Source organism: Mytilus galloprovincialis, chromosome 6, assembly GCF_965363235.1.
Source record: "Mytilus galloprovincialis chromosome 6, xbMytGall1.hap1.1, whole genome shotgun sequence".
Classification (NCBI taxonomy): domain Eukaryota; kingdom Metazoa; phylum Mollusca; class Bivalvia; order Mytilida; family Mytilidae; genus Mytilus; species Mytilus galloprovincialis.
Window position 1 is genome coordinate 51,676,984 of NC_134843.1, and position 8,991 is coordinate 51,685,974.

General features: G+C 31.7%; 1 pseudogene; it reads right to left on the bottom strand.

Moving 5' to 3' along the window:
* Window positions 1–248: 248 nt before the first annotated feature.
* LOC143078609 (perlucin-like protein) lies at window positions 249–8,590 on the bottom strand (annotated as a pseudogene).
* Between the last annotated feature and the right edge of the window lie 401 nt (window positions 8,591–8,991).

Sequence of the window (8,991 nt, forward strand, 5' to 3'; positions counted from 1 at the left end):
ATTCTCTTTTCGGCGGCCATTTTGATATTTTCCATCATTTTTAGAAATATTAAAGAGTTTAGTTTAACCTCACGACTTATTAGAAATGTTGCATAACATTTTAACTGCTTTTAAAAGATTTGGTTAGTATATTATTTGCATTGTACTATACTTAGCTGTGTAATTCAAACTTATTAAATGCCATCTTGAAAATTGTCGCAACATTGAATGTAACATAGTGGGTTTATAGCTTTAATTGACTACCAGGCATATGTCTTCAAATATTCATAGTTTCATTATTCTTTCATCACCAAGCCCACAATTCTTCTCAAAATATGCACGAATAACCTTGACTATAAGATTGCGATAAAATTAAATATGTCTTCTGTTCTGATTAGTGTATTGAAACAAACAGTATAATCATCTTTCGCTTGCTACTTTTCTCTGTCTTTCATCAACGGGACGGCAGTTCAATCCCTGTAGAAAAAGAATAACAAATATAATTAAAAAGTCAATTGTTCATGAACAATTGAAAGGTATTTCCTTCTTATTTAAAAAATATATGGTTTCTAAGGACTTTTATGTTCATAACAAGTGATTGCTAAGGACAAAAATCATTCCTAAGGATAAAAATATTACTACTAGTATTAAAAATGTTATATGTACTATTCATAGTATTTAAAGTTAAACAAATAAGTGATTGCTAAGGACTTAAATGTCGTTGTTAGGGACAAAAATGTCATTTCCAGTATTAAAAATTTCATATTTATATTATTCATAGCCTTCTAAGTTCAAAAATATATGGTTGTTAAGGTGTTTTATGTCGTTTCTAGGGATCTTGACCTCTGACCTTGACCTACTTTTATAGATCTTATTATCCTGAACATTTTTGCAATTCAAAGGTTTTTTCTATCTCTAACTTCTTTTGAGTTATAAGCGAAAAATCATCATTTCGGACCCGAAAAACAGTTTTCGTGCCCTAGGTCCATAATAGTTGGTCCAATAATATTGAACCCACATAACAAATGTAGATCTGGACAAGACACACATTTTCTCCGTTATATTTTATCAGCCATCTTTTTTGGTTATTGAGTAAATCCGAAAACAAGCTAAATCTAGGTCATGACCTTGACATTTGACCTTAGGTCAGTTTTCTTAGTCACGTAAATTGATGGTCATTGGTGAAGATCCTAGGTGGCTATAACTTACGGTTCCTGAGTTTTAATGGCCAACCGACATCGGTTATTTTTCGAAGGGGCATAACACTACCAATGAATCGTTGGATCTTTTCGATCCATATGTAACGAAGAACCAGGGTCTGGTCCTGAACAAATTCCACCCTTTGTTTTTTTTTCTACCTATCATGGTTACGGAGTTAGAATGATAACAAGGTTTTATTTGTTAGGGGAGATAACTCATATGAAGGAAATGTAACGGGATCGTGCCCTCACCACAAGATAGCATTTGGTCAACCAATACTAGATACCTAATATCATTTTAACATGTCGCGTACTTTTTTGGGAAATGTCGTTAACGTTTGACGGAAAGAATAATAATAATAATTAAAAACCAATTGTTCAGAGAACCATTGATGGTCTTTCCACCAGTAATGATGTTTTTTATATGAAAATATTAAAATTTGGTTTTAAATGTCAATTTCAGCGTCAAATGACAACTTATTGTACGCTGATTCCAAAAATATAATGTTTATATACAAAAAGATATAAATAAGGAAGATAATTTTCTACTTCCGGTTCAAAATATGTTACTTCCGTTACTGTCTCATCGATAACTTGACGCTGATTTCAAAAATATATGGTTTTACATACTTTTACAATAATTTATTACAAAAACTAGCTACTTCCGGTTTGCAAAAGGTCACTTCCGGTTAGCTTTTTTAACGTCATATTGCTTGCAACCTAATGCAAAAAGTCTAATAGCTTTAACATGAATACATATGAGATAAAAGCAAAGGTCAAAATCTTGAATGTTAAATTAACATATGACCTTGAGCTCAATTTCAAGGTCATAAACCAAGGACCTCAAATCAAAAGACTCTAGGTCTTTACTTTATATTGTTAATGAGTTATATTACCATACGACTGATAATAGATATAAAAGGGGGGAAAACTAACATCAAATGAATACGTACCCTTTTGACTAAAACTTACGTGTAACTACATGTCGCGAATAACAATTGTGTGAAAATATTTTGTTGATATGTTATAAGATTTCTGAAAATGAGCAATAACAAGCCAAAGTCAAAATTTTGAACATGACCTTGACCTTTGACCTTGACCTCATTTTCATTTTTTTTAACCAAGGACCTCAAATGAAAAGACCCTAGGCCTATGTTACTTATCGTTTACCAGTTAGAAATGCAAATCAGTTATATCATATACAAAAGGGGAGATAACTCTCATATGGAGTCACCGGATAGCTTCGACTAAAATTATTCATTTTATCCTGGGGATATAACAAGCAATTTGGTAAAATAAATTTGTCGGTTTCTTATACGGTTGCGACATATAAGTGATAACAAGAAAAACAGTGTTCGGGGAGATAACTCTTACATGGAAAAGATTTTTGTTACGCGGTGTCAGTTCCAAAAGCGTATTAACTCTTCGATATCATATACAAAATATCTAAGTGACAACTTGTGAAACAAAAACTTAGCGAAGGAAAGAAAATTAGGCGGAAGAAAAAAAAATAATAATCAGAAGAAAACCAATAGGTCTTTCCACGGAAAAGTGGAAAGACCTAATTAAAATGTCATTTGTTTTTGAACAATTGAGAGGTCTTTCCTTTTGTAACGTAAAATACATGTTCAAATAGACGTAGAATGTATTGAAAATTTCTTACACAGGTTATGCCCCTTACAGAAAGGTCAAATCTCTTCGGTCAAATGTAAAAAAAGTTGCGCCTCATCCACCTCAACGTTTTTCTCTATTTACTATTTCTAAGTACTAAGTACAATCGTTTTTGAGACATCGACTAAAACGTTGTAAGGTCAAAGGTCAAGGTCAACCTTAAAAATCTTTAAAACACACTGAAAATCCTTTAAATAAGGTCAAAAACACATAATTCGCTATATGGGACATGACCTTGACCTTTGACCTTTTGACCTTTGTCAATGTCATTAGTCCCCAATGTCATTGCTGAAGACCCAATGGGTCTAGGACCTTTGGTTATATAGTAAAAGCTGATTTTCTCTTTTCAGAAACCTAAAACAGGGGTTATATCCCTTACAGAAAGGTCAAAATGTAACAAAGTTGCGCATTATTGACCCAAACATTTTCCACTATACAACACTTCTGAAAGTATTAAGGTTGCTGAGATTATCCCATAACAAGGTGTTAGGTCAAAGGTCAAAGTCAACATACACATTTGACCTTGAGGTATTTTTCAAAGTCACATGAATTGATGATGAATGGTGAAGGTCCTAGGTGTCCACGACTTATGGTTTCTGAGTTTTGGTGGCCAACCGACACCGGTTAATTTTAATTGGGGCATAACCCTACCAATGAGTCGTTGAATCTTTTCGATCCAACTGTAACGAAGAACCAGGGTCTGGTCCTGAACAAATTTTACCCTTCGTTTTTTTCTACCTATTACGGTTACGGTGTTGGAACGATAACAAGGTTTTTGGGTTTCGGAGGGATTACTCCGAACCGACAAATTAACTCGACTCACAGGGTGTTTTCCGGATAGGTATTCATGACACCGATACAAAGTGTGAACATGAAAGCTACACGTCTTACGGTTAAGGCTGCTAACTTCGTCAAAGTTTGGCGGAAAAAGAATAATAATAATAATAATAATAATAATAATTAAAAACCAATTGTTCAGAGAACCATTGATGGTCTTTCCACCAGTAAGGATCTTTTTTATATGAAAATATTAAAATTCGGTTTTAAATGTCAATTTTAGCGTCAAATGACAGCTTATTGGACGCTGATTCCAAAAATATATGGTTTCTATACAAAAAGATATACATAAGGGATATCATTTTTTACTTCCGGTTTAAAAAATGTTATTTCCGGTATGTTTTGATAGTTTACGTGACACTGATTCCAAAAATAGATGGTTCTATATACTTTTACATTAAATTAGTACAAAAAATGACTACTTCCGGTTTACAAAAGGTCACTTCCGGTTGGCTTTTTCAAGGTCACATTGCTTGCAACCTTTTGCCAAAATTCCCATGGCTTTATCATGTATATATAAGAGGAAAAAGCAAAGGTCAAAATCTAGAACGTTAAATTTACCTATGACCTTGACCTCAATTTCAAGGTCATCAACCAAGGACCTCAAATCAAAAGACTGTAGGCCTCTACTTTATATTGTTAATGAGTTATATTACCATACAACTAATATTAGATATAAAAGGGGGCAAAACTCGCATTAAATGTTACGTACCCTTTTAAGTAAAATTTACATGTTACGACATGTCGCAACTAACAATTGTGTGAAAATATTTTGTCGATATCTTGTATGATTTCTGAAAATAAGAGATAACAAGCCAAAATCAAAAACTTGAACATGACCTTGACCTTTGACCTTGACCTCATTTTCATACTTTTTGAGCAAGGGCCTCAAATCAAAAGACCCTAGGCCTCTATCACTTATGGTTTTCCAGTAACAAATTTATTTCACTTATTTCAATACAAAAGGGGAAATTACTCTCATATGGGGTCTTCGTAAAGCTTCGGTCAAAATAAAACGTAACATCGTGAGGATATAACGAGCAATTTGGAAAAATAAATTTGTCGCTTTCTTTTACGGTTGCGGAGGAGATCTGATAACAAGAAAAACAGTGTTTGGGGAGATAACTCTTACAAAGAAAAGTGTTCGGTTAAACAGGGTGAGTTTCAAAAGCGTATAGACTGTATGATCTCATATACAAAAAAACTAAGCGACATCTTTTGAAACATTTTTACACCGCAAGAAAAAAATTAGGCGGAAGAAAAAAAAATAATCAGAACAAAATCAATAGGTCTTTCCACACGAAAGGTGGAAAGACCTAATAATTATAATAAACAGAAGAAATACAGTAAGGTCTTTCCCTTTTGAAAAAGGAAAGACCTTAATAATCAGAAGAAATACAGTAAGGTCTTTCCTTATAGAAAAAGGAAAGACCTTAATAAATCTTCATATATTTTATTCTCAATGAAGTATTTCGATTCAATATTTGACTTTGATCACGTGTCTAGGGTTTAGTATTCAACGAGTAGGGGGAATTTTTTTTCATAAAAAATGAAAATTTATTTGATAATCATAAGATAAAGATATATTAATTATCGATTATCCCTTTCTACCAATGTGAGAATCTATATAAAAACAGCAAGTAATGAGACTGTATAAAATTGTATAAACACAATGTAAATGAATGCAAAAGATGTTACAAAAACATGAACATTAAATACATGAAGTGGTTGAAAAACCGCGAAATTAGTCTGCATATAATATTACATTTCTTGTTACCATACAACAAAACAAAGAAATATGCTGCATACAGTTAAATGCCATGTTGCATTGTATCAACACCATGAAAAGGGACTGCATAAAATTTCATGGAAAAAAGACGAAAAAGGACGAAAAGACGAACCAAAACACTAAACAGAAATCTAAAGACAAGACTCACCTAAATCTGAGGGTGATCTTAAATGCTCCGGATTATTCAACAGATATTGATTCACCAGTACAAACAATTACTCATTGTAAGTTATAAAATGTAAATATTAGTCGCACTTAATGATTGCACAATGAAGACAAACACGACGGGTTTATGGCTATGATTATTAGACGATTGAAAGTCCTTACCTTATAAAAGTCATCAAAAATAGTTGCGACAATTTTATTTTTATTTTGTTTTTCTTTATTATAACTTCTAAAATTGAGCTTTTTAAAAGGGTAAATTAGAGGCCGGTTAAAATGTATTAGACATTTATTGTCTAAATAATGTCATAACTTACATGTAGGATATTTAAAATAAATCTGTAATTAATAACGTTGAAGTAAATATCAATATGGATAATATTAATCCTACCAATTTTATATCAAAGGACAAAAGTTTGCTGGCCGTAAGAAAAGTAATAAACAATAGAAATATGAAAATGAGAACGGTCTTTGTTTTGCATATTTTTTTCTTGTGATGTGCCGTTACACGACTGTACCAGGTTAGAGAATGGGTTTGGCGCCAATAAACTAGTTTAACCCCACCACATGTTGTATTTACATGTCCCAAGTCAAGAGCCGATAAGTCGGTGGTTGTCGTTTGTTGCTGTGTATCATATAGTTTTTCGTACATTATTTTGTAAATAAATAAGGCCGTTAGTCTTTTCATTTGAATTGTTTTGTTTTTGTCCTTTCGTGGCCTTTAACAGCTGAATATTTCTTGTGGGTTTTGCTTATTGTGAAAGGCCATATGGTGATCTTTAGTTGTTAATTTCTGTGTCATTTGGTCTCTTGTGGAGAGCTGTCTCATTGGTAATGATACCACATCTACTTATTTTTACATTATATGAAAATAAACTTACATGTGAACACTCACATATATACCCCTAGGTTGCACGGAGCATCTTTCCACTCATAATGATGGTGTGACCAAAAATGACCACAATCTTCACGATTGTTATAATCGTCCGGTTGATTAGGACTCCAGTTGGATAAACCAACAGACGAGCCATCGACCCAGTCTCCTTTCTTTAAGTCTGTCATCCCCATCCAAGAGCCATTATAGAATTTAGCCGACTCTGTGTTCAACAATAGTAAAATTTGTCAGTTTATTAAGGTGCAATTTTTTATGCAAATCAAAATTAACTCACGAGTAATATATATACGCAAAGATATCAATGACAAAATACTTTTATTATTTATTGTCCATATAACCAGATTGTCAAACAAACGTTTTCATAATGGAATAACATCACAATTTTAAATAATGGATTTCGGAATTGTTTTTTTTTGTCAATAAATTTTGAATTTAAAAAAATAGGAAAAAATTCTAAACCCAAAAATTTGACTTAACTCTTAAACTTGTTTTTACATTTGTTTTTGGTATTAAAATAGCCAAATAAAAACAATCCTGGGTGACGTATTTGTGTATTGTTTGGTATGTTTATAACTTATAAAAAAGTTATAAAATCCTATGTAAATTTAACGAAGTATTTGTTGACACCGTATTTGTTGACAACGTATACTACTTTTAATCGCTATTGCAAGACACAATAACTGTTGATTTGAAGTTTAGTGTTATTCTGAAATTTAGTTTCCCACACTATTTTCTATTCTGTAATTTTGTTTCATACAGCTTTGTTCTAAAAATGAAATAGTGTCAATTTGTTTTATCATAGTATCTAACATACTTACTAGTAAGCATATCAACCACCCATGAGTTCTCTGCTGAGTCAGTTATCTTCACAAGGTAGCCACCTATATTTGTACATTGTTTCTGAAAAAAAAAAACAGAAGTATAACGTTATACTCAATAGCAAAGCCTGAACATCGTTAACTTTAAATTTCTTCTAATGACCTTTCAGACAACTCATTTAATTTATGCATCTAATAACCATTTATGAAGTATTTATTACTTTGCAAGCTACAATCGACTGAAAATTGATCAACAAAATGACAACTATTGCATTATGATAGCTGGAAGTAATTATGGTTTACTTAGAGTGAAATATATTATGCTCTTTGATCGTGTTAATATACCGGAAATCTTTCACTATTTAGCAAGTATTCTTACAAGTGGTAATTTCGTTTTATCAAAACTTCTTAAACATCTTCAGATTTTAGAATTTTCATTATACATGATGGTCTTTAGTTGTGTGATCTGGATCGAGTAGTTTCAATACAGAAATATTGATCCATCACTTAATGAATGATTGAATAAGTCTTGACAAAGTTCTATTTTACAATTGCAAGGACATTTTTGAATAAATAAAGAGGTGACCTACTTCAGCATCATGTCATGTTTTACTATCAGGCGAAAAAAGTAACAGTGATCTTTGTATTTCTTCCAACCGTCTGGACATTTGATTTCATTAGCACCGCACTCACAAGAATTGTCTGTTTAAATAAATATGATAAGTGCTGTACAAAGATCTGTGATTCGATGTAAAAATTATCAATGCATACTAGATAATTAAAAACTTTCAAACTATTTATTTGGGTACAAAATGTATTCAATTTCGACAGTTCCAAAAAGTATTAAAGTGATTTTGACAAAATTAAAACACACCAAAAACCCTTTTTAACAACGTTAACATACAAGTCTCTCCCAACTCACTAACCAAAAAAGGAATGATAAACAGAATCAAAAATAAAAATACAAGTATATCAGGTTATTTTCTGCAATGTTCTTCCATTTTGAAGCTTTATTGTTTTTGTAATTTTGTCAGGTTTCAAAAGATAGAAAATATAATATACGTTTACCGTTTATCCTGTTTTCTAATGATTCAAGTAAAGATTGCATAGCCGTAGACATAGACTGTATTTTAGATATCATCGTTTTCTCTTTGGATCTGTCACATGTGATTGTCTCGATTATAGAAATACAACATGCAACCAGAATTACAGAAAGGAACAACCTGTAAAAACTAATCATTTCTAACATGTAAAATGATTGAAATTTTAAAAGTAACACTTGTATTGTCATTTGTTATATACAATCTATCCTGAATTAAAATAACTACTGATGTATTCTGCGGCCATATACAAAATAAAGTACAAATAAAGAAAGTTTTGTTAGAGGCAGTCAATTTTTTTTTGTTATACGAGCAAGCCTGAGTTATACAAACAACTGAGTTTGCACTCATACCACATCTTCATATATCTATATATGTCACTCTAAATTGATCCGGACACATATACATTTTTGTAGTAATTGTGTTCCAATTTTGACGTTATTTGTATTTGAACATGTACATGATGTACTCCGTCCCGATTTTTTTTTAATTCTGATTTATTAAACGGCTTATTATTATTCTTTTGTTTCTAGTAAAGTAC